The 22,335-nt window shown below is 45.9% G+C and overlaps 1 protein-coding gene across 3 annotated transcripts in view; it reads left to right on the top strand.

The window, feature by feature from the left end:
* ATP2B2 (ATPase plasma membrane Ca2+ transporting 2) overlaps positions 1-22,335 on the top strand; it is a 389,572-nt gene that overhangs the window by 1,224 nt on the left and 366,013 nt on the right. For all 3 annotated transcript variants that reach the window (XM_075573778.1, XM_075573776.1, XM_075573774.1), the window contains exon 2: positions 4,639-4,798. The gene's annotated coding sequence lies outside the window, so the exon portion shown is untranslated. The remainder of the gene's footprint in view (positions 1-4,638; positions 4,799-22,335) is intronic.

Here is a 22,335-nt window from a genome sequence, read left to right as displayed (position 1 = left end):
CATACTAAAATGGTAATTTTGCTCCATGGTAAGAGCTGGGCCCATGAAACGGTGACTGTATAATCTGCTCTATACAGCAGGAGACTGGGGAAACAGCAGCAGTGCTGCAATGTTGGGAGCAGCCCCTAAAGTAAGCCCTGTTCCTGCAGATCCTGTGAGATCTCACTAAAGGAATGTCAAATGGAAGTACATTGGAAAATGTGGGTTATTTTCATTTTAGCAAATAAGTGCACAACATGCGGTGTACAGGAGCTGATGCAATGTGTACTAGCTTTACCCTGTTTCGGGCTGTCAGTGCATAGTATGCATAACTGCTTATTGATAAATGTTTCCTACATCCCTAGTTTAATTAAGGCTTGGATATCAGGAAATAAATGTGAGACTTATTTATTTTATTTCTAAAATGTTTTACCAGGAAGTAATACATTGAGTTACCTCTCGTTTTCACGTATGTCCTGGGCAAAGATGACAAATACATAGTTACAAAAGTGAGCAGGGTATACATTATATACAAGACATTGCATGCACTGTTAGAGATAATATATGTTATAGGCGTGTAGATATGTATGTGTAAATAATGCAAACAAACACTTTCCATGGAATATGCATTTATACACCAATATGCCCTGGAATACACACACATTTCCTATAGCACAACTGAAATGTTACACACAAAGTGCTCCAGCATCTTTGTGACGAAAGGGAAAAAAGACAATATTTTTTAGATAATCCCTTTATACAGCAGGACCTATATTAAATACAAAAAAATCAATGTATTTATAGTAAGACACAGGACATTTTTAGCAATAGAAAGAATGGTATAAACATTCAACATAATAAAGAATGTATTATTGTAGGTTGAAACTTTTTTTTTTCAGGATCACATTAGAACTTCCAAAGCAACTATTAATTGCTCGCCTTTTTCTGAGAAGCGTCCGCGGCTTGTCATTTTGGACTTGTCAGTCTAGTTTGGACTTGTTTTACAAGTTGTTCCTTATTTTTTACTACAAGGAAAACGTTATTTTCTCCCAAGTGCTATGCAGTGCTGTGTAGTTTCTATTGAAATCTTACCTTTTAGATGTACGTCAAAATAAAAGTTAACAAATGCTATCCCCCTAATATCCCATTTATCATTTGGGGATTTTTTTATTGGCATGTATGATTGGAGAAAATCTTATTTTTATTTTAATCTCTGGCTCTGTTAATGGGGGGGGGGGGGAATGAACAACCTTTTGTTTAAATGTAACAATAATGTATCAAAGGGAATATATGGTTACTGTACAATGGACAGATACGAGGTCATTTGGGGTCCATACTGTGTATGGTATGGAAAGTAATCAAGGGTTGAATGTACTCCTGTGCCCGCGGGGTATTTATTTATTCAACAAATGTTTTACCAGGAAGTAAAGTTGCAAAGTACGGGGAAATCGTTTCAGGCGAGGAGGATCCTGCGGGTGCAGCCAAAATTACCAGGAAGTGAAACATTGAGAATTATATCTCGCTTTCAAGTACACTATGTCCTGGGCACAGAGTTGTGATGACAAATAATACATGGTTACAAATACATGGTTACATTAAGTGAGCAGGGTATACATTATATACAAGACATTGCATGCACAGTTAGATATAATATATATTATAGGCGTATGTAACAGTTACAGACCAGAGTAAAATGTGAGGCCGCTTTAGTAAAGAAAGAACTTAGACTGGTGGCGGCTGTTTTGGGGTGCACGGTAAGGGAAGGAGGAGCGGCCGCCAACAGAAATTATGGGGCCCAGGACAAATGAAAGGAGCAGCCCGCCACCAACCCATACGAACCACGAAAAAATAAATACATTTTAGTGCAACTTTTACTTAACTGTTTTCTTGTTATTGTTAATACGGAGAAATAAAACATTACAATGCAATCTGTTTATTTTAATATTTTCAACAAAAGACAACGATACCCAATGCTACATCCAATGTGACAAAAGGCCTGGGGGGGTTCAGTATGGGCCTGGGGGGGGGGGTTAATATGGGCTTAAAAAATGCATATAAAACTCACTCAAATGCATTTAAAAAAGAACCCAATGCATTTAAAAAAAGACCCCAATAACCCAATACATCTACAAAAGAGAACAATCCATTAAAAAAATAAAACAATACATATAAAAAAACAACCCTCCCAAATACATATAAAAATACCCCAACCCATATAAAAATACCCTCACTACATATAAAAATACCCCCAAGCCCCCCAATACATCTACAAATTCCCCCAAGCCCCCCAACCCATATAAAAATACCCCCAAGCCCCTCAATACATATAAAAAATACCCCCAATCCCCCCAATACATATAAAAATACAGACCTGCCTTGGGTCAGACCCGGCGTCTGCGGGCTCCGCTGGCTGGGGGGGGCCCGGCTCTCAGCTGCCTGTAAGCCTCTCCTTTCTCCCACGTCGCCGATCTTTCACTGCCAGCGCGCGATGGGGCTCTTTAATGTCAGAGCGCGGCGCGCCAGAAGCTGGGCCAAGCTTACTACTGGCGCACTGACGTCAGAGAGCCCCGTCGCGCGCCGGCAGTGGAAGCTCTGCGGCCTGGGATACAGAGAAGAATAAGCTTACCGGCAGCTGAGAGCCGGGGCCCGGCCGCGACCGGCAGCAGGGCCTGGCCAGAGGTCTGGGGAAATTTGCAGTGCTGGCCGGGCCCCCCCTGCCCCCAGCCAGCGGGCCCGGTACACCAGCCCTGGCAGGCCCCCCACTGTTGGCGGCCCTGGCCGGATACTTTGTTGAGCCTTGGGACCATGAACAGTCTTTTGGAGTCTGATCTCAGGTGATAAGTGCTGCATGTGGTAGGGGTGAGGAGCTTGTTCAGGTAGCTGGGTAGCTTACCCAGAAAGTATTTGAGGGTGAGACAGGAAAGGTGAACTTTGCGCCTAGACTCTAGTGATGACCAATCTAGTTCTTTGAGCATTTTGCAGTGATGTCCGATCGGGATTATTACGGGGCGCTCAGTCAGGTTGCTAGGCAACCAAACGGGTGAGGCAATCAATTACCCGTGCAAGTGCAGCGATCCATGCGTTATGACTGGCAATACACCCCGTTCCACAGTGGCGGCTGCAGCACACCAGTGAGCACACCTGGACAGGTTTGAGAGGCTTTGACCTGCTCTAATCAATATAGAGTTAATTGAATTATTGTTTGATTGTCACTTTAGGTGGAGGGGTATATAATGGACATGTGTTGTCTTTCTCACATTGCACCACCCTGAGGAAGGTCCCGTTTCTTGGGACCGAAACGTTGTAAATTTGTGCCCTGTTACTAATACACTTTTTCCTACTTCAAGACATATAAAAATATCCCAAGCCCCCCAATACATATAAAAATACCCCCAAGCCCCCCAATACATATAAAAAATATATACCCTCATCCCCCCCAATACATATAAAAATTCCCCCAAGCCCCCCCAATACATATAAAAAAAATATATCCTCATCCCCCCCAATACATATAAAAATATACCCCAACCGCCCCCCCCCCCCCCCATACATATAAAATATACACCCCCAATACAAATTAAATCAGACTTACCTTGTGGATGGTCTCAGGTCAGGCCCGGTGGCTGGGGGTGGGCCGGTGGCTGCGGGATGGGGGTTGAGCCGGTGGCTGCGAAGGGGCGGCCATTGTTATAGGGGGGCTGGTGCTGCGGGAGGGCCGGTGACTGCAGAGGGGGGGGGCGTTGCTGCGGGGGGGGGGGGGGGGGGCTGGTGGCTGCTACGGGGGGCGTTGCTGCGGGGGGGGGGGGGGTTGCTGCGGGGTGGGCCGGTGGCTGTGGGAACTTACAGTTCCATGTTGGTTGGTCAGTGCCATGTCCAGTCTTACAGTTCCATGTTGGTCAGTGCCATGCCTAGCACACTTCTGTCCTTGAGCCCATTGAGTAGTGGAGGGGCTAGTGGAGCCAAAACAAAAACAAATCACCGCTCCATCTTAATCTGACTGAGCCAATTCCTAATTTACAGAATGTTTAGAAATCTATGTACATCGTCTCACATTGATCACGTCTTGCTATTTTTGTAGCAATTTACGATCATCATGGATAGATTACAAGAAAATGTATGTGTACAGTACATTATGTCTAGTTTTACCACTACACAGCACTGCGGTATGTTGGGTTATGTTTTATGGAGTAGTTGAGCTTACAAGTGAGATGCTTAACCAGCACAGTAATAATATGTCACTCCTTTCATTGTCTGTGACATCTCTGTTCTTTCTAGTCTGCAGACATGATCTTAAATGCGTTTTAATAATTGCTTTGTGCATGACTTGAAAAGGATCCCTTATATAATATCGTTCTGCATTATTATCTTAGCAGCACATCCATATTTTTCCTTAAGGAGACACCACGACCTCAATCAAAAAAACAGAACTATTAAATAAATACAATAAAGTTGCATTACTATGTATTATACCGTTACAATGTGCAGAATTAGCTGCAGTTATGTGGACTTTGATTGAATGGATAGGTACATTACTGTATCCTTAGATCATTTGAAGAACTCAGTGTTTGCTTTGCCAAATGTAATTGATCGGACGTGTTATTTATATACACTAATATGCAAGCTGGAAAGCTAATGTTTTTACCTTCTTATTTGATACAGAAAGAGCTTTGTGTCCAGAGAAATGTTGTCTCTTCTGAAGATCCCATTGGTCAGCAGCCCTCTTCCTTTGCCAGCTGGTTAAAGAGAACTGTTCCAATTAAGGCTGACGAGATCTTGGACGGGAAGGATTCCCCAGGATGGTTCCGAGCAGGAGTTCCAGGTTTGAGAGCTTGGGAAGTCCCAACGTTGTAAATGGAAATGTATCATTATGATCTCAGATGTATCTTCAACGGACCAAATGTCTGGGAGGGTCACACGGGGCGGATCTGTAAAACCCCCCTAAAAAAACACGGGCCCAGATTCATCAACTTAGTTCCTCCTACAATTACAGTTTTTTAGCCCCAATTTTTTTTACAGGGTGGGAACCTGAGCCAAACACCCCTATTTTCAGCACCGGGGGACCCCACCCACCCTGGTTTCCCCAGATACTTACCAGTAAAGAAACTGGGTTTATATCTCTGTCAGGGGAAACAAAATGGCTTACAAATCCCAGGCCAATAGGAAGCTGCAACATCATCGGTTGTGGCTTCCTATTGGATGGCAATTTAAAGTCCCTTTAAAAGCCAGGAAGTAACAACGGTAACTACACTGGTAAGTATCTCAGGAACCAGTGGTTGATTCTATGCCCCCCCCCCAGGCACATAACTATAGCCCCCAGGTACATAACTATACCCCCCCAGGCACATAACTATGCCCCCAGGTACGTAACTTTCCCCCCCCCAGGCACATAATTATGCCCCCAGGTACGTAACTATACCCCCCCCTCCAGGCACATAACTATGCCCCCAGGTACGTAACTATACACCCCCCCCAGGCACATAACTATAGCCCCCAGGCACATAACTATAGCCCCCAGGTACGTAACTATACCCCCCCAGGCACATAACTATAGCCCCCAGGCACATAACTATAGCCCCCAGGTACGTAACTATACCCCCCCCAGGCACATAACTATAGCCCCCAGGCACATAACTATAGCCCCCAGGTACGTAACTATACCCCCCCCCCCGGCACATAACTATGCCCCCCCAGGCACATAACTATAGCCCCCAGGTACGTAACTATACCCCCCCCCAGGCACATAACTATGCCCCCCAAGGCACATAACTATAGCCCCCAGGTACGTAACTATACCCCCCCCCAGGCACATAACTATGCCCCCCCAAGGCACATAACTATGCCCCCCCAAGGCACATAACTATGCCCCCCCAAGGCACATAACTATGCCCCCCCATGCACATAACTATGCCCCCCCATGCACATAACTATGCCCCCCCAGGCACATAACTATGCCCCCCCCAGGCACATAACTATGCCCCCCCCAGGCACATAACTATGCCCCCCCAGGCAGATAACTATGCCCCCCCCAGGCACATAACTATGCCCCCCCCAGGCACATAACTATGCCCCCCCAGGCACATAACTATGCCCCCCCAGGCACATAACTATAGCCCCCAGGCACATAACTATGCCCCCCAGGCACATAACTATGCCCCCCCAGGCACATAACTATGCCCCCCCAGGCAGATAACTATGCCCCCCCCCAGGCACATAACTATGCCCCCCCCCCAGGCACATAACTATGCCCCCCCAGGCACATAACTATGCCCCCCCAGTACAATGTGAATGTAAAATCAATATAATATTTTCCTTTTTAATGTAAAATAAATGTGTAATTATAACTGCAGGATCTGTAAAATGCACAATATTAATTTTCAAAATGTCATTGTAAGGGGGGGGGGGGAAGAGGGGCACGAGGCTGAAGGTTCGCCCTAAGCGGGGGCCTAATATACCCAGGCACCGGGCCCCCATTGCCAGCACTCGTCCTCAATACATTACAATATTGCTGTGTGTGGAAGGGTTTCCTCTCTTTTATCTGAGAATAACCATGCACGTTAATGACATCAGGTCCGGCATCTAAAAGGTTTGTAAGAGAGCGTATATCTCTGATCCGCAATGTGTCCAGCATCTAGGTACATAGGGGATTGTCAGTGGATACCGGTTGATCTTGCCTGGTAATTTAGATGAATGCTGCTGGGAGTGGGGACTATTACTTCCTGGTGATACCTAACACCTCTGCCAAGAGCACATTTAAAGCTGCCGTCCGATCTGCCGTTTAAAAAAAAAAAATTCTCCCCCCCCCCCCTTTAATATGTGCAGCAATGCAATCCACACAATTATAAGTAATTAGCTAAGTTGCTGATCGATCCGTTCTCCTGTGATCGATCGGCGAAGATTTGGCTCGGGGGTTCACTAAATGGCTGTCAGTGCAGCAGAAGAGGATCAAAGACGCAAAGTTCTGTGGGGAAGATCATGTGACCAGGCAGTCACTAGATACCATTGGAACGCTGCTAGAGAGAGGGCGGGGCTCAAAAAGGGGTGTGGCAGAGCCTGTTTCAGAAGAGGAAGGGGATGTGACTTTGTGAATGGTTGCTATAGAATTTAAAAAGGCTTGTTACATTATAATACATAAAAATGTCATTCAGAATGACAAAATGCTACAAGTATTTTCTCATAGTACAGAACTGATTTATTAAAAAACAAAAAACAAAAAAACAAACCACATGTAGGATATTGCTTGGTCTGCAGCTTTAAGCCAAGGTTTCGGAAATATTTCAAACACACCGTTCATAACACGGTTCCTTTGGTCTTTCTGTGTGCATTTTATTTGTCTGTTGCAAGGACTGGATTGTGTCAGTGTAAATTGTCCCTACCACTTCCAGAGTCCCGCCCCACAATGCAAGGCAGTGGGAACGCAAGGTATTGTGGGTCGTGACTTTGGAATCTCCCGCGGTTTGGTGCTTTACTAAGTGCACGGACCTTTGACAGGCTCAGAATCAAAGTATACAGCTCTAATTGGTAAAAACTAATAAGATAAATACAGTATAAGAGCAGATGGGGATTCCACAAAGTAGAAAAACAACATTTTTAGTGCTTACCTGCATAGCCAGTTGTCAGTGATCCTGCTACTGTTGTATTCACGGGTCACTTACCTCCGCTATATCCCTCCCTCCCTCCTCTGTATTGAAGTGGGGTATAGAGAAATTACTATGCTATTACCGGCATTAGCACATTATAACTTCACAGGTATCACAGAGACTGTATACCTTAAGGAGCATAGCTATATGGCACTTTACATCCATTTCCTGAGCACCGGACTCGTGGACTAATCTAAAGTTCACTACACAATCACAGTATAAGAGCAAGCACACATTTTGCCACTTAACTAACCCCTCGCGAGCTCCTGGGTGGGGAGCATTGTCGCACTGGGTTGAGGAACTTACAGTCCTGCGTTGTGTTTAGTGCTGAATTGAATACCAGCGGTGCTTGACGTTCAGTTGAATATACATAGTATACACGTGCATTGTGAATCTGAAAGTGGTGTGTTTAAGATGCAAGCATTTCATTTCAGAGAAGTGTTTTCGTCTCTGCCAAGACGTTTGCTTCCCACTTATCTGCAACTTGCTAGCGTTCTCTCCAGCTGCTCTTGACATCCTCTTGAGATAGATATATATATGTATATTCTGTAAAATGGAAACATTGAAGTTAGCCGTTCCCTGGAAGTACACAGACTTCTCGTGTGCGTGCACAAGTGCCTAAATCCTAATCCTTGACACGTGTTGGAATTCACAATCCATTCTCTACTCAACAACCACCTCTTACAGTCCGTAATCCCCCCATTTCTTTAGAGGGAAAACGTTGAAGCAAAAGTCCAAATCGAACGGCGTTGAAGAGAGAGAATTTGGACCCAGTTCTTGTGGAAATCGTCAGCTTGCTGGATCTTCGTGAAACCGCTTTTGGTTATATCTGTAAATTACTTGCTATATTCTTACAGATATATATATATTCAGAATGCACTAGTAGAAAACGATGACATTTTATAGCGTTATTTCACCTTTTGTAAGCATGGCTTTTTATAGCACAAAATTGTTTTGGACTGCGTTTGGCGTACAGATGTTAATGGTACGTACTGTACTAACTAATTATATTTTTGTACGCCACAAAATCTATTAAAAGAGCATCAAATCATCTGCCAAGTTCAACTTGCTGTAACCCTAAAAAGCAGCTAATAGTATAATACCTCTAGGGGTACAGTATATATATATGTGCTTTTGTTCACTGTTTATTAAGGTGTATGGTCTGAGGAAAGGACAACTGGTCCTGAAACGCTACGCCTGTATCTGTTCTAATGTTATACTTAAAATACACAGTAAGTTTGCTTACATACAAAGGCTCCTGTGTGCTTCCTCCATTACAAAGTTTTCACTGCTAATAGTGTTAGCGCAGAATGAAATTGCTATGGATCAACCCCTAAAATTTGACGTCGCACAATCTGTATGATTTTAACAGTATGGCTGTTATAAATAATATACAAGAAGAGCGTTGGACCGGCACTCAAAAAGTAAAATCAACACAAACTAATGCAAAAATAATTTGTTTCATCCAAATTAAATAAAACAATACAGAAACAGCATCATCAGAAAAATGGTTGAATTCCCACACCGGTCTTACAGGAAATAGCAACGCGGCGCAGGCGTTTCCTCAGGGTTACCGAGCTAGTGAATACTCACGGGATAAAATAGGCCATCTGATCACACTTAATCATCTGTGTGTGTTTTTCTCGGTGGCGCCACTTCCGGTCGTTGGGACGCACCACACCGTGCGTTCCAAGAGATACACGGCAGCACAGGAATGCCTAATGTCTTAAAGGGATATTACACTGCGCAGGGAGGGAGTGCGAATCAATCAGATACATGCATTGTAAATAATATTACGCTAATCCTTTGTATATACTAATACTAGTTCTAAATAAGAAATATCAGCTATTAAACATGAACGCAAACGTGGGAAATAATTTCAGACAGCGAATTACTGTATACGTCATATGTACGACGCACATTTTAGGAGGGTTTGTATTTGTATCACTGATATTTTTGACGCTACACAAATGTTAAAATAAAGTACTTAACCCCTATATCTCTCGAATGTGCTACAGAAAAGTGCTTCACTTCTTCCAGCATCCAACATGGACTCTTAATCTTATGTTTGCACTGTTAGACGTATGTGCCGTTCTTAACTCATGTATATCTTTTCTTTATTAACCCCTCCAAGACCAGATGTGGTCCTTAAAGCAGCAGTCCAAGCTGCCGTTTAAAAAATATATATATATGTTCCCTTTAATTTGTTCATCAATACAACCCACACAATAAGTAATTAGATAAGTTGCCGATTGATCCGTTCTCCTGTGATCGATCGGCGAAGATTCGGCTCGGGGGTTCACTAAATGGCTGTCAGTGCAGCAGGAGAGGACCAAAGATACAAAGTTCTGTGGGGGAGATCATGTGACCAGGCAGTCACTAGATACAATTGGTGCACTGCTAGAGAGAGGACGGGGCTCAAAAAGGGGTGTGCCAGAACCTGTTTCAGAAGAGGAAGGGGATGTGGCTTTGTAAATGGTTACTATAGAAACAAAAAAGGCTTGTTACATTATAATACATAAAAATGTAATTCAGAGTTGTTTTAAAAAGTATTTTCTCATAGTACAGAACCGATTTATTATAAAAAATACACACATGTAGGATATCGCTTGGTCTGCAGCTGTAACAAGGAAACAGAGAAGCCTGTTGTTTATGAGGCTGTGGCTAATGTCACTAAAAGCACCGGCTCAGACTACAGTCACTCACCGAGAACTTTCATTAACAGCGCAAAAGCTGCTCCTGCACCCGGCGCATCGCGGCTCCACACACCAGTGATTGTGTCTGCCTGGGGACTCCGTGTTAGTAACTCCAGGATGGGAGACGGGAGACGCACGACGCCCGTTCCTCTTCTGGTTTACTGCTGGAAATGTTCTTTGGATTATCTCACCGACTGTTTCGTTTGGAGCCAGGAATCCCTCTTGACCATGTGGCATGTAGCACATTGGTCTCAAACTCGGTCCTCAAGGGCCACCAACAGGCCAGGTTTTATGGATATCCCTGCTTCAGCACAGGTGGCTCAATCAGTCTACTGTCCCAGGGAGGCCACCGTAGGAGTCTGTGCTGCTTGCGTCTCAGCTGTGTACCGGACGCGGGAGCAGGGACGTTGTAGTGTCGCGGTCGGCACGGACATGAAGCGGTCACCGCTTGGACTCTTTGTGAATGTGAGTTTGGATTTTTTATGTTATTAAAGTTTTTATTATAATCTAACACTCATTTCTGGCCTCAACACCATCGGTGGGGGTGCACCCCAAAACGAAGGGGCACAAGGATTGTTATCTAATAGGATCTGAAGATAAGAATATCCAGACGACTGGGATTAGGAGTGAGGAGGAGATGGAGAGAAACCATTGACATGTGTGCCACTTACACATGGCCGTGTAAGTGTTTTTACTTCTGATTCTACTCCCCGTCTCCGGATCACACAGTAAGTGCATTGTCCGTGGTCAAGCAACCCCTGTGCACTGCAGTGTGGCGTAAGGGGCGGGGCACAATTCAGCAGCCTGCCCCTGGTTATTTACCTGTATTTACTCATACACGGATTCTGCTCTCTGGCCCTGTGCTCCCTGCGTTTTCTCTGTGTTTTATATTTCTAAGGATCCCGGATTGATCCTAGGTGGGGTTGAGCAGCAGGTGCCCTCAACCCTGGCATGTTTTGAACAGTGGGGCATTGGTGAAAGTAGTATCCATTATCTTGAATTTAATACCTGCCGTAGATTGCGCCCGAGTAGTCTCTGTCCGGCTCAATCAGTGGCTCAGTCTTTGACTGAGCCACTGATTAAGCCACCTGTGCTGAAGCAGGGATATCTATAAAACCTGGTCTGTTGGTGGCCATTGAGGAATTAGTTTGAGACCCCTGATGAAGAAAGTATCATATATCATGGCCAAGAGAGCCATTCAGTTTGTATTTGGGGCTCAACTTTGATAAGGGTCGGGCAACCACATTTTAGTCTTTTGATGGCAGGCAATTATTTTACCTTTATTGTTTTTAATATACTGTAGTGTAGACAATTCTCTTTTGAGTTAAAGTAGCAGTACGGGTGAACGTTTTCTTTGTTACAGGATTAAAGCAGGGGGTCTCCGTAGCAGAACCCCCGTTGATTTCCCGTAGGGGGCGCCGGTATCTCTGCGGAGTTTAAAGGTACAGGTCACGCGGCCCAATAGGAAGCCGCACCGGATGACATCACGGCTTGCTATTGGCCCTGGTGTGACGCGGGACATTTGAAACGCCATTAGATTAAGGAACACAGTTTCTCTGCCTGCAGAGATACCGGCGCCCCCTACGGAGATAAGTATCTTTGGAAGCAGGGGGTATCCGGAGCTGAAATTAACGGGGTTCAGCTCCGGACACCCCCTGCTTCAAACCTGTAATTAAAAAATGTATATTTAAAATAATAAATTAACCCATATTGCTGCCTTAAGCAATGCAACAGGAGTCCTGGGCATGTAACCACGAGTTAAACTAGAGTGGAACACAATTAAAGGCACAAATATAACACAAATACTGTATATGCATTTCTGCTTACAAATGTCTGTCCTGAAGATCTCTGCGTCGGCTGAATCATTGACCGCAAATTAAAATGTATAATATTGAGCAGTATGTCTGCATATATTAATACATTACCTTATATTATTGTACCCTACGCAGCAAATCATACAATCTATACTGCTTTCCATGTAAAGACTTCCAACTACATCTATCAATATGAGATACAGTACAGTATACAGATCTATACATATGTCAATACAGGGCTTAGTGCTGCATGCAGACATTGCACAATGGAAATCCCTGCGCCAAAAGCTTGTCATCTTATTGCAGCGCTGCGTAAAACGAGATTATCTGCACCGTACAGCCGGTATTTTTCAGCGCAGCAGAGACGGGGTTAAATCCGGGCGCTGCGGGTCCCCGCCGTCGTCCTGCGCTACTCGGAGCAGCGCCTCTTCTAAATCAGTTTGTCCAGTTTTCCCTCCCTCTTCATTCATCAAACACAAAAACAACGGCACAGGCACTAAAGGGGGAAACATTCAGATTCCCGGTGATGAATGGGGTAACAACGGCAGTGACAGCGGGGTATGAAACCAGCCACGGACACGTACTGCTGGTAACATCACAATAACACCATTTGAGCAGCTAACCAAGCAAATAGAGCTACTGAAGTCATGTACATGCACGGGAGAGACCCGTCCCGCAGCACAGTTACACAATTGGCTTCTGCTACACAAATAGGAGCCAGGCAGCAGTGTATCTTTCTAAATCGCCTTCCGAGCCAAGAATTCCATTTGCAGCAGCCGAGGCGCGCAGCACCGGCGGGGACTGGAAGATCCGCCGCCCCGTGGCACTTGCAGGTGGCGCCCGCCTCCTTGCTGCCGCCCGCCCGCCTTCCGACTCGCCGCGACCTCCCACGGCGTCTCGTTGCCACAGCAACGCGGCGTCATGACGTTATTTGATGTCACGTTTGCCAGGGCAACGAGACGGCACGTTGGTGACGTCCCCGGCGTCATTTGAAGCGGCGATTCGGAACGAGAAGGAGGGCGGCAGCAAGGAGGCGGCTGTCACAGGCAAGTGCCCGATGGGCCCATGAGCGCGGCGGCTGTGTGTGGGAGCGAGCATTTTTGCTACTCCAAAATGTTGCCGCCCTAGGCCCGGGCCTAATGGGAAATACACCTCTGTATGCACAGCCCTCTGTATACCAGCGGCATCTGTCACTATACACCGCTACAGATTGTATGTCTACTCCACTGTATGCACAGCACTCTGTATACCAGCGGCATCTGTAACTATACACCGCTACAGATTGTATGTCTACTCCACTGTATGCACAGCACTCTGTATACCAGCGGCATCTGTCACTATACACCGCTACAGATTGTATGTCTACTCCACTGTATGCACAGCACTCTGTATACCAGCGGCATCTGTCACTATACACCGCTACAGAGTCTATGTCTACTCCACTGTATGCACAGCACTCTGTATACCAGCGGCATCTGTCACTACACCGCTAAAGATTGTATGTCTACTCCACTGTATGCACAGCCCTCTGTATACCAGCGGCATCTGTCACTATACACCGCTACAGAGTCTATGTCTACTCCACTGTATGCACAGCACTCTGTATACCAGCGGCATCTGTCACTATACACCGCTAAAGATTGTATGTCTACTCCACTGTATGCACAACACTCTGTATACCAGCGGCATCTGTCACTATACACCGCTAAAGATTGTATGTCTACTCCACTGTATGCACAGCACTCTGTATACCAGCGGCATCTGTCACTATACACCGCTAAAGAGTCTATGTCTACTCCACTGTGTGCACAGCACTCTGTATACCAGCGGCATCTGTCACTATACACCGCTAAAGATTGTATGTCTACTCCACTGTATGCACAGCACTCTGTATACCAGCGGCATCTGTCACTATACACCGCTAAAGAGTCTATGTCTACTCCACTGTATGCACAGCACTCTGTATACCAGCGGCATCTGTAACTATACACCGCTACAGATTGTATGTCTACTCCACTGTATGCACAGCACTCTGTATACCAGCGGCATCTGTCACTATACACCGCTAAAGATTGTATGTCTACTCCACTGTATGCACAGCACTCTGTATACCAGCGGCATCTGTCACTATACACCGCTAAAGATTGTATGTCTACTCCACTGTATGCACAGCACTCTGTATACCAGCGGCATCTGTCACTATACACCGCTAAAGATTGTATGTCTACTCCACTGTATGCACAGCACTCTGTATACCAGCGGCATCTGTCACTATACACCGCTAAAGATTGTATGTCTACTCCACTGTATGCACAGCACTCTGTATACCAGCGGCATCTGTCACTATACACCGCTACAGAGTCTATGTCTACTCCACTGTATGCACAGCACTCTGTATACCAGCGGCATCTGTCACTATACACCGCTAAAGATTGTATGTCTACTCCACTGTATGCACAGCACTCTGTATACCAGCGGCATCTGTCACTATACACCGCTACAGAGTCTATGTCTACTCCACTGTATGCACAGCACTCTGTATACCAGCGGCATCTGTCACTATACACCGCTAAAGATTGTATGTCTACTCCACTGTATGCACAGCCCTCTGTATACCAGCGGCATCTGTCACTATACACCGCTAAAGATTGTATGTCTACTCCACTGTATGCACAGCACTCTGTATACCAGCGGCATCTGTCACTATACACCGCTAAAGAGTCTATGTCTACTCCACTGTGTGCACAGCACTCTGTATACCAGCGGCATCTGTCACTATACACCGCTAAAGATTGTATGTCTACTCCACTGTATGCACAGTCCTCTGTATACCAGCGGCATCTGTCACTATACACCGCTAAAGATTGTATGTCTACTCCACTGTATGCACAGCACTCTGTATACCAGCGGCATCTGTCACTATACACCGCTAAAGAGTCTATGTCTACTCCACTGTGTGCACAGCCCTCTGTATACCAGCGGCATCTGTCACTATACACCGCTAAAGATTGTATGTCTACTCCACTGTATGCACAGCACTCTGTATACCAGCGGCATCTGTCACTATACACCGCTAAAGAGTCTATTTCTACTCCACTGTATGCACAGCACTCTGTATACCAGCGGCATCTGTCACTATACACCGCTAAAGATTGTATGTCTACTCCACTGTATGCACAGCACTCTGTATACCAGCGGCATCTGTCACTATACACCGCTAAAGAGTCTATTTCTACTCCACTGTATGCACAGCCCTCTGTATACCAGCGGCATCTGTCACTATACACCGCTAAAGATTGTATGTCTACTCCACTGTATGCACAGCACTCTGTATACCAGCGGCATCTGTCACTATACACCGCTAAAGAGTCTATTTCTACTCCACTGTATGCACAGCCCTCTGTATACCAGCGGCATCTGTCACTATACACCGCTAAAGATTGTATGTCTACTCCACTGTATGCACAGCACTCTGTATACCAGTGGTATCTGTCACTATACACCGCTAAAGAGTCTATTTCTACTCCACTGTATGCACAGCCCTCTGTATACCAGCGGCATCTGTCACTATACACCGCTAAAGATTCTATTTCTACTCCCCTGTATACACAGCACTCTGTATACCAGCGGCATCTGTCACTATACACCGCTAAAGATTGTATGTCTACTCCCCTGTATGCACAGCACTCTGTATACCAGCGGCATCTGTCACTATACACCGCTAAAGAGTCTATGTCTACTTCACTTTACTGCCCATTTGTTCTTCCCATATTATGATTAGATTGCAAGCTCTTCGGGGCAGGGATTCCATTTCCTATTGTTATTGTCATGGCTGAAGCGCTGATTCCCACTACATGCAGTCCTCGTTTTACAGCGATGCGCTTTACAACGAATGGCTTATCCAATGCTGTGCAATGCATATCTATGTTCATTTTTACAACGCCAAAACGGCTTATCCAACGCTCTTACGACGCTTTGCAACGTTGTGTATGTGTATATAATATATATCTTATACTATATAATATATTATATTTTTATATTATATTATATATTATGTTCTATTATATATATATATAAAATACAGTGTATGCACTATATAATTTATGTGTGTGCTGCATATCTTATTGTCTGCGTAAAATATTTTGGATCAACATCCTTCCCATCTATACTTATTTGGTATATCCCTGTATACCTTTCCTTTTTAAAAAGATGTCCAACCTTTTTTTTAACAAATCTATTGTATCTGCCATCACAGTCTCCATGGGTAATGAATCCCACACTGTAACTGCCCTTACTATAAAGAACCCTTTCCTTTGTTGCTGGTGAAATCTCCTTTCCTCCAACCTTAAGGGATGCCCCCGTGTCCTTAGCACTGCCCGTGGGATGAATAGTTCTTTTGAAAGCTCCTTGTAGTGTCCCCGAATATATTTGTATATAGTAATATTATTGCGTCACGTTTATCACTGCTGTGACACGCATGTACCTGGATGGCACTATATAAATAAGTATATACATACATAATATGGGATCATAATCAAGTTAGCCACTACCTGAAAGTCTATAATATACTTTTTCCCAGGTGCTGTATGGTAAACTTTCTGTTAATGCAGCAATCCACAATGCTCAGCATTACTAGTGCCTTTTATCAGCTCCTGGTACCACTCTGGTGAACAGGGCCGGCGTGATGGTGTTGCAGTTGGTGACACCGCAATGAGCCCCGCGGTTTCAGAGGCCCCACGCTCAACCCCGCCACAATTAAGCTGATTGCCGGGAGAGAGTGCGGGCCGCTTACCTTCTCCGGAGCGGCATCTCCTCCTGCAGCATTGCATTGTCATGGCGCCACGCCGTAGGAGGAGGAGACGCCACCCTGGAGAAGGTAAGATGCCCAGGCAAAATCCAAATGCACCGAGTCCCGCAAAGCTCCCAGCAGTGAACCCCATTTTCGATTTCCTTTCAATTGCTGAGATTGTAAGTAAAAGGAAGACCCCCAGGAATGGATTTGCATGGCTGGGAAAGACGGGTCTTGGAAAACAGACGAGCAAAAAGAATATTATCAATAACATCCCCTGTGACGGGAGGGGGTAACCAGGCTACATAATAAAGGTTGAGCCCTCTGTTTACCCCTGAAACCGTGGGGTTCCTGGAAGCTACATAAGCACCATAAGCCAGGAACCAGGGATATTACATGCTGAAAGTAAAGTGACCCCGGCTTTTTTCTGTTTTCATGTTCCCTCGGCCCTAGAACTGTGAGATTTCTTGTGTGTCAGTTTTAGGGGGGATATTTGGGTAGAAATGCAATTATTTTGTTTGCAAAAGTTCGGGGGCCAAAATTACCGATAGTCCTTTAATTCTCCCCGAGCCGGCATGATTTGCTGGTACGTGGGGTGAATTACACCGGGGCAACCCAGTGTCCCCCAGACTCCTGGATTTCGAGCCCAAATATCCCAAATCCATTTCCCTTATAAGTATGACGTTCCCCAGTGTGTATACTTTATAAAGTGTACTGTATAATGTTTTCGACATTTACTATAAGGCTCTATACAGTCAGCCAAGGCATCAGCATAGGCGCCGGCGTGTCTGTATAGAGTCCGTAGTTCAAAGAGGAGAGGTTGTCCAGAGGTGAGAAAACCGTTTGGTGGGCGAGGAAGAGCGAATTGCCAGCTCCGGAGAACAAAGGGCACCCAGTGGGGACACCTTTTGTATCTGCCAGACTTGGTGGAGCCTGCCCAGCAGGTTGCAGTAAGTTAGCTGGGGAAGATACAGCTCGTTAGCGCTTCTCCCATTGGCTAAACCATATTTCCCACTCACTCGGCTTTTCGAGCCGGCTTGGCACACCTCCTCCTCTGACGTCAACCCAGAGGTGAGCTCCTGTTTCTATTGGCTGGCGGGGAGGAATTCCCACGCTCTGATTGGTTGCTCCTCCTTCCTCCATGCTGAACATAGCTCAGCAGAGAGTATGTAAGGAGAAGCCCCACTCAGAGAACCAGACGATTCTGTGGCATGAGTCGATGAAGCCAGGGCGGGCTTTTCAAAGTTGCTCTGTCCCAAATAACAGAGAAACTGGCTTGGTTTTGAAGCTAGGAAAGTCTGCCCAGCAGAGACAATGTCAGACGCGAGGACCAAGGTCTCATTTTAGAACATAGAGGTCACGGTCAGGAGTTCCTGCCGAAAACAGTTCCAGGACAATCGGGACTAGGTCCCGGTCACGATTTTCTGCTGGATCTTGATCCAGGACGTCTGGAACAAGGTTCCGATCAGGGTAAGACCTTGCAAGCGGGCGCCCTGCCCCTAGGAAAGGCTGGATCTCAACCGCCCGACCCCAGTAAGTGTGTGTAAGAGATGTGTGCAGAGGCACATATAATGGAGACCGATTTGGGTGAAATTTTATATCTTGACTTTATTGAGCGTGTTCCTTTATCCAGGCAAAACATACAAAAACAACAAAATAACAAACCCCTATCCCTGTGTAAGGGCTAACTTACTTCCCCAGACCCTATGTGCAGGACTGGAGGGATATTCCCATTACCGGCCTATCACCCCAAAGTCTCAGGAAGTACCTTAAGCAGGTGGCCCTCCATGTCAGTCTCTGGCAGGTTCCTGGCTCCTCTGTGTCCAGGAAATATAGGTGTCTGGGTGACTTGATCTCAGCACAGCCTTTGTGCTCAAGACAGTGTCTGTGTGCAGGCTTCTCTGCTCTCCTTCTGTCAGCCCAAATGTGAGCTAAGGAATCTCTCTCCTGTTTCTCACGTCAGGCTTTTTCTAAGAGTCCTAATCAGCCAGGTGGGGTCTGGTTGATTGCCCGTGTGCAATTAACCAGCACACTGCTGGATTTAGAGGCAGTTTCTCTCAAACAGCGATACATCCCTGTTACAGTGTGTATATTTCTGTATTTTGTGTTTCGTTGTATTTCCCAGGTTTTATCCAAATAACCCCCGTTTTATTTCACTGCCTTGTTTTGCCTATTGAACGATCCCTGAAATATAAATGTGTTAAAAGACCCGGTCTCCCGTGACAATCCCGTGTAAGAATATCTGAAATGGAAGAAAACGGCCCCAGCACCTTTGGGAAATAAAAATGGTAGGATCTCCGTTTGAAATGCAATTTGGAAGAGGTTGATGCTTTTGAAATGCTATTTTTTTTGTCTTCAAGCACCAACCTTTTACCTGACACTGCCCACATCCTGGGAATCACCGGCAGATACTCACGGGAGCACCGGCGGTGAACGTGGCAGCCGTAGGATGCGATATAGACCACTACGTCCAGCAGCTGCTTTTTACGCTTCCAAAATATACGGTACAGTAGGTGGTGGGTGGAGACAGAAACGAAAAACAAAACACCCGGATTTTATTTCCTGAAAATGACTTTCCTGCCCTCGTACAGCTGACTTCATTAAAAAAATATCGACTGAAGTTAACCCATTAAAGTGAGTCGCAGCATGTAGCAGGGAAGAGCATTTTAAGTGACCAAGTTACTCTGTGTTATTTCCTCCCTGATTGAAGATTAATTAGCTCATTTTCTCCCAATGGGAATAACGGCCATTTCCAGCAATAAAAAAAAAAAAAAAAACCTTTTTCTGCCCCTTGTATTATTTTAAGAGTTGTTGCATGTAACTGACTAATTGCCGGTGTTACCCTTTCAGTCCGTGCCCGTTAGGCTCGCTAAGCCATGTACAGATAGCCATTTGCAGACCAATGCATAATTACTCTGTTGCTTTGCAACAGCCCTAGCTACAACCATTCTCCTGTATAGGTGCTGCGCCAGAAGGATCCTATGGCATAGCACCGGTTAGTGAATATGGGCCTAAATGACAAACTTTTGAGGTTTCAGGTCTACAGCAGCCTCCGTGATCTCCTAATTGGCTCATTTATTGGGAGGAGGCAGAAAACGTATTTTGGCATAGAAAATAAGAAGCCGTTTTTAATATGAAAGGCAGACGAGAGATTGAGACAGAAGTCGCGGTGTACTTGTGTTTTACATTTATCTGTCTTGAGCAGTAAATGAATAAAACGGAAACGTAGGTAATTTCATTGAAATGATCACTCGATAATTAAATGTGCTAACACCGTTATTGCTGATTTGTTTGAACGCAGTGTCTCTGTGAATCCACCGCAGCATCTATTTTAAATCAACTCATCTTCGTACTTCGAGGAAGACCTAATTAGCTAAAAGGAAACCTACGTCTGTTGTATCCTTTATTATAAAGGTTTTCATGCGCTCAATACGCACGTCTGAATTTTGCCGATATAGGGATTCCCACAGAATCTATTATTAATCAAATGTTAACGGACGTTGCGGTTTGACAATAATTCTCATGGCAAACGAATCTAGAGAGTAGCATTGAGGTAAAAGTAAATGAATTTGAATGTTGAAATATACTAACAATGCTGCCCATCTTCCTAACGGTTTTAATTAGCAAAATGTTAGGAGCTTTGACCAATGGGAACAGGAGAAGCTTGAAATAAATCAAAGGGAAGACCAATTGCGTAAATGTCCATCGCGGTTACTGTGAAGGCTGTTTTGGACTTCAAGGTAATTACTCCAGTCCTCAAGGGCCACCAAGAGGTCAGATTTTAAGGCTATCCCTGCTTCCACACAGCCACTGATTGAGCCACCTGTGCTGAAGCAGAGATATCCCTAATACCAGACGGTTGGTGGATTTGAGGACTGGAGTTGGCCACTCTTGTACGTTTTCAGAGCCTCACAAACCTTGAGCACATTTTGTTGTGAGCTCCCAAATCCTGAAACCAGAGGAAGCCCAGGGAATTCTGGGGGAACCCGGGGAATTCTGGGGAAAGCCTGGGGAAGCCCGGGGAATTCTAGGGAAGCACGAGGAATTCTGGGGAAACCCAGGGAAGCCTGAGGAAACCTGGGGAAGCCAGGACTAACCTAGGGAAGCCTGGGGAAACCCGAGAAAGCCCAGGGGAGCCTGAGGAAACTTGTGGAAGCCCGTGTGAGCCTGAGGAAACCTTGGGAAACCCGAGGAAGCCGGGGAAAACCTGAGGAAACCGGGGGAAGCCAGAGGAAACCTGGGGAAGCCTGAGGAAACCGGGGGAAGCCAGAGGAAACCTGGGGAAGCCTGAGGAAACCGGGGGAAGCCAGAGGAAACCTGGGGAAACTTGGTGAAGCCAGATGAAATCTCGGAAAGCCTGAGGAAACCTCGGGAAACCTGGTGTAACACGTGCTCGCCACAAACTAAATGGAAACGCGAGGCCGAGGTGGGGATATAGAAACCATGAACTGGAGCCGTGAAATCATTTCCAAAATGCAGATACGTGATCGGGGTTTGAGACGCGAGGGATGTAAATAGACTCACCATTGTCGAAGGTAGGAGAGGGTGTGGATCGTTGGGGTCACTAGCCGTAGTCGCGAGTTGGAGAGAGGCGGTTGGTCATAGACAGGAGCCAGGGCTCAGGGAAAGAACTGCAAGATAAGAACAGCAAAGCAAGGAATGACAAGGCAGGACAAGGCAAATCGGTGTGATTGCGACCAGCTCAACGTCACTAGTAATATAATATTATGCTCAGCTAATTTGCAGAGGCAATCGCAAAAAAGGAGGAACGGTCAATCGCTGAAGAGCTGCACAGGAGAAAGAAGCTGATACTAGAATCAGAGCCTGGATTCGTTGCTGGGCGGGGTCTGCACAGAAGGCACTGATGAGGAACCAGCAAGGTCTGGATCAAACTCTGGAGCGGAGCCTGTGCCTGATCCGGAAGCCTGGGAAAACCCGGAGAAGCCTGGGGAAACCTAAAGAAGCTTGAGGAAACCTGGAGAAGCCTGGGGAAACCTGGAGAAGCTTGAGGAAACCTGGAGAAGCCTGGGGAGACATGGGGAAGCCTGGAGATGCTTGGGGAAACCTGGAGAAGCCAGGGGAAACCTGGAGATGCCTGGGGAAACCTGGAGAAGCTTGGGGAAACCTGGAGAAGCTTGGGGAAACCTGGAGATGCCTGGGGAAACCTGGAGAAGCCTGGGGAAACCTGGAGATGCCTGGGGAAACCTGGAGAAGCCTGGGGAAACCTGGAGATGCCTGGGGAAACCTGGAGAAGCTTGGGGAAACCTGGAGAAGCCTGGGGAAACCTGGAGAAGCTTGGGGAAACCTGGAGATGCCTGGGGAAACCTGGAGAAGCCTGGGGAAACCTGGAGAAGCCTGGAGAAACCTGGAGAAGCCTGGAGAAACCTGGGGAAACCTGGAGATGCCTGGGGAAACCTGGA

Source organism: Ascaphus truei, chromosome 17, assembly GCF_040206685.1.
Source record: "Ascaphus truei isolate aAscTru1 chromosome 17, aAscTru1.hap1, whole genome shotgun sequence".
Classification (NCBI taxonomy): domain Eukaryota; kingdom Metazoa; phylum Chordata; class Amphibia; order Anura; family Ascaphidae; genus Ascaphus; species Ascaphus truei.
This window is presented reverse-complemented; position numbering and strand designations above follow the sequence as displayed.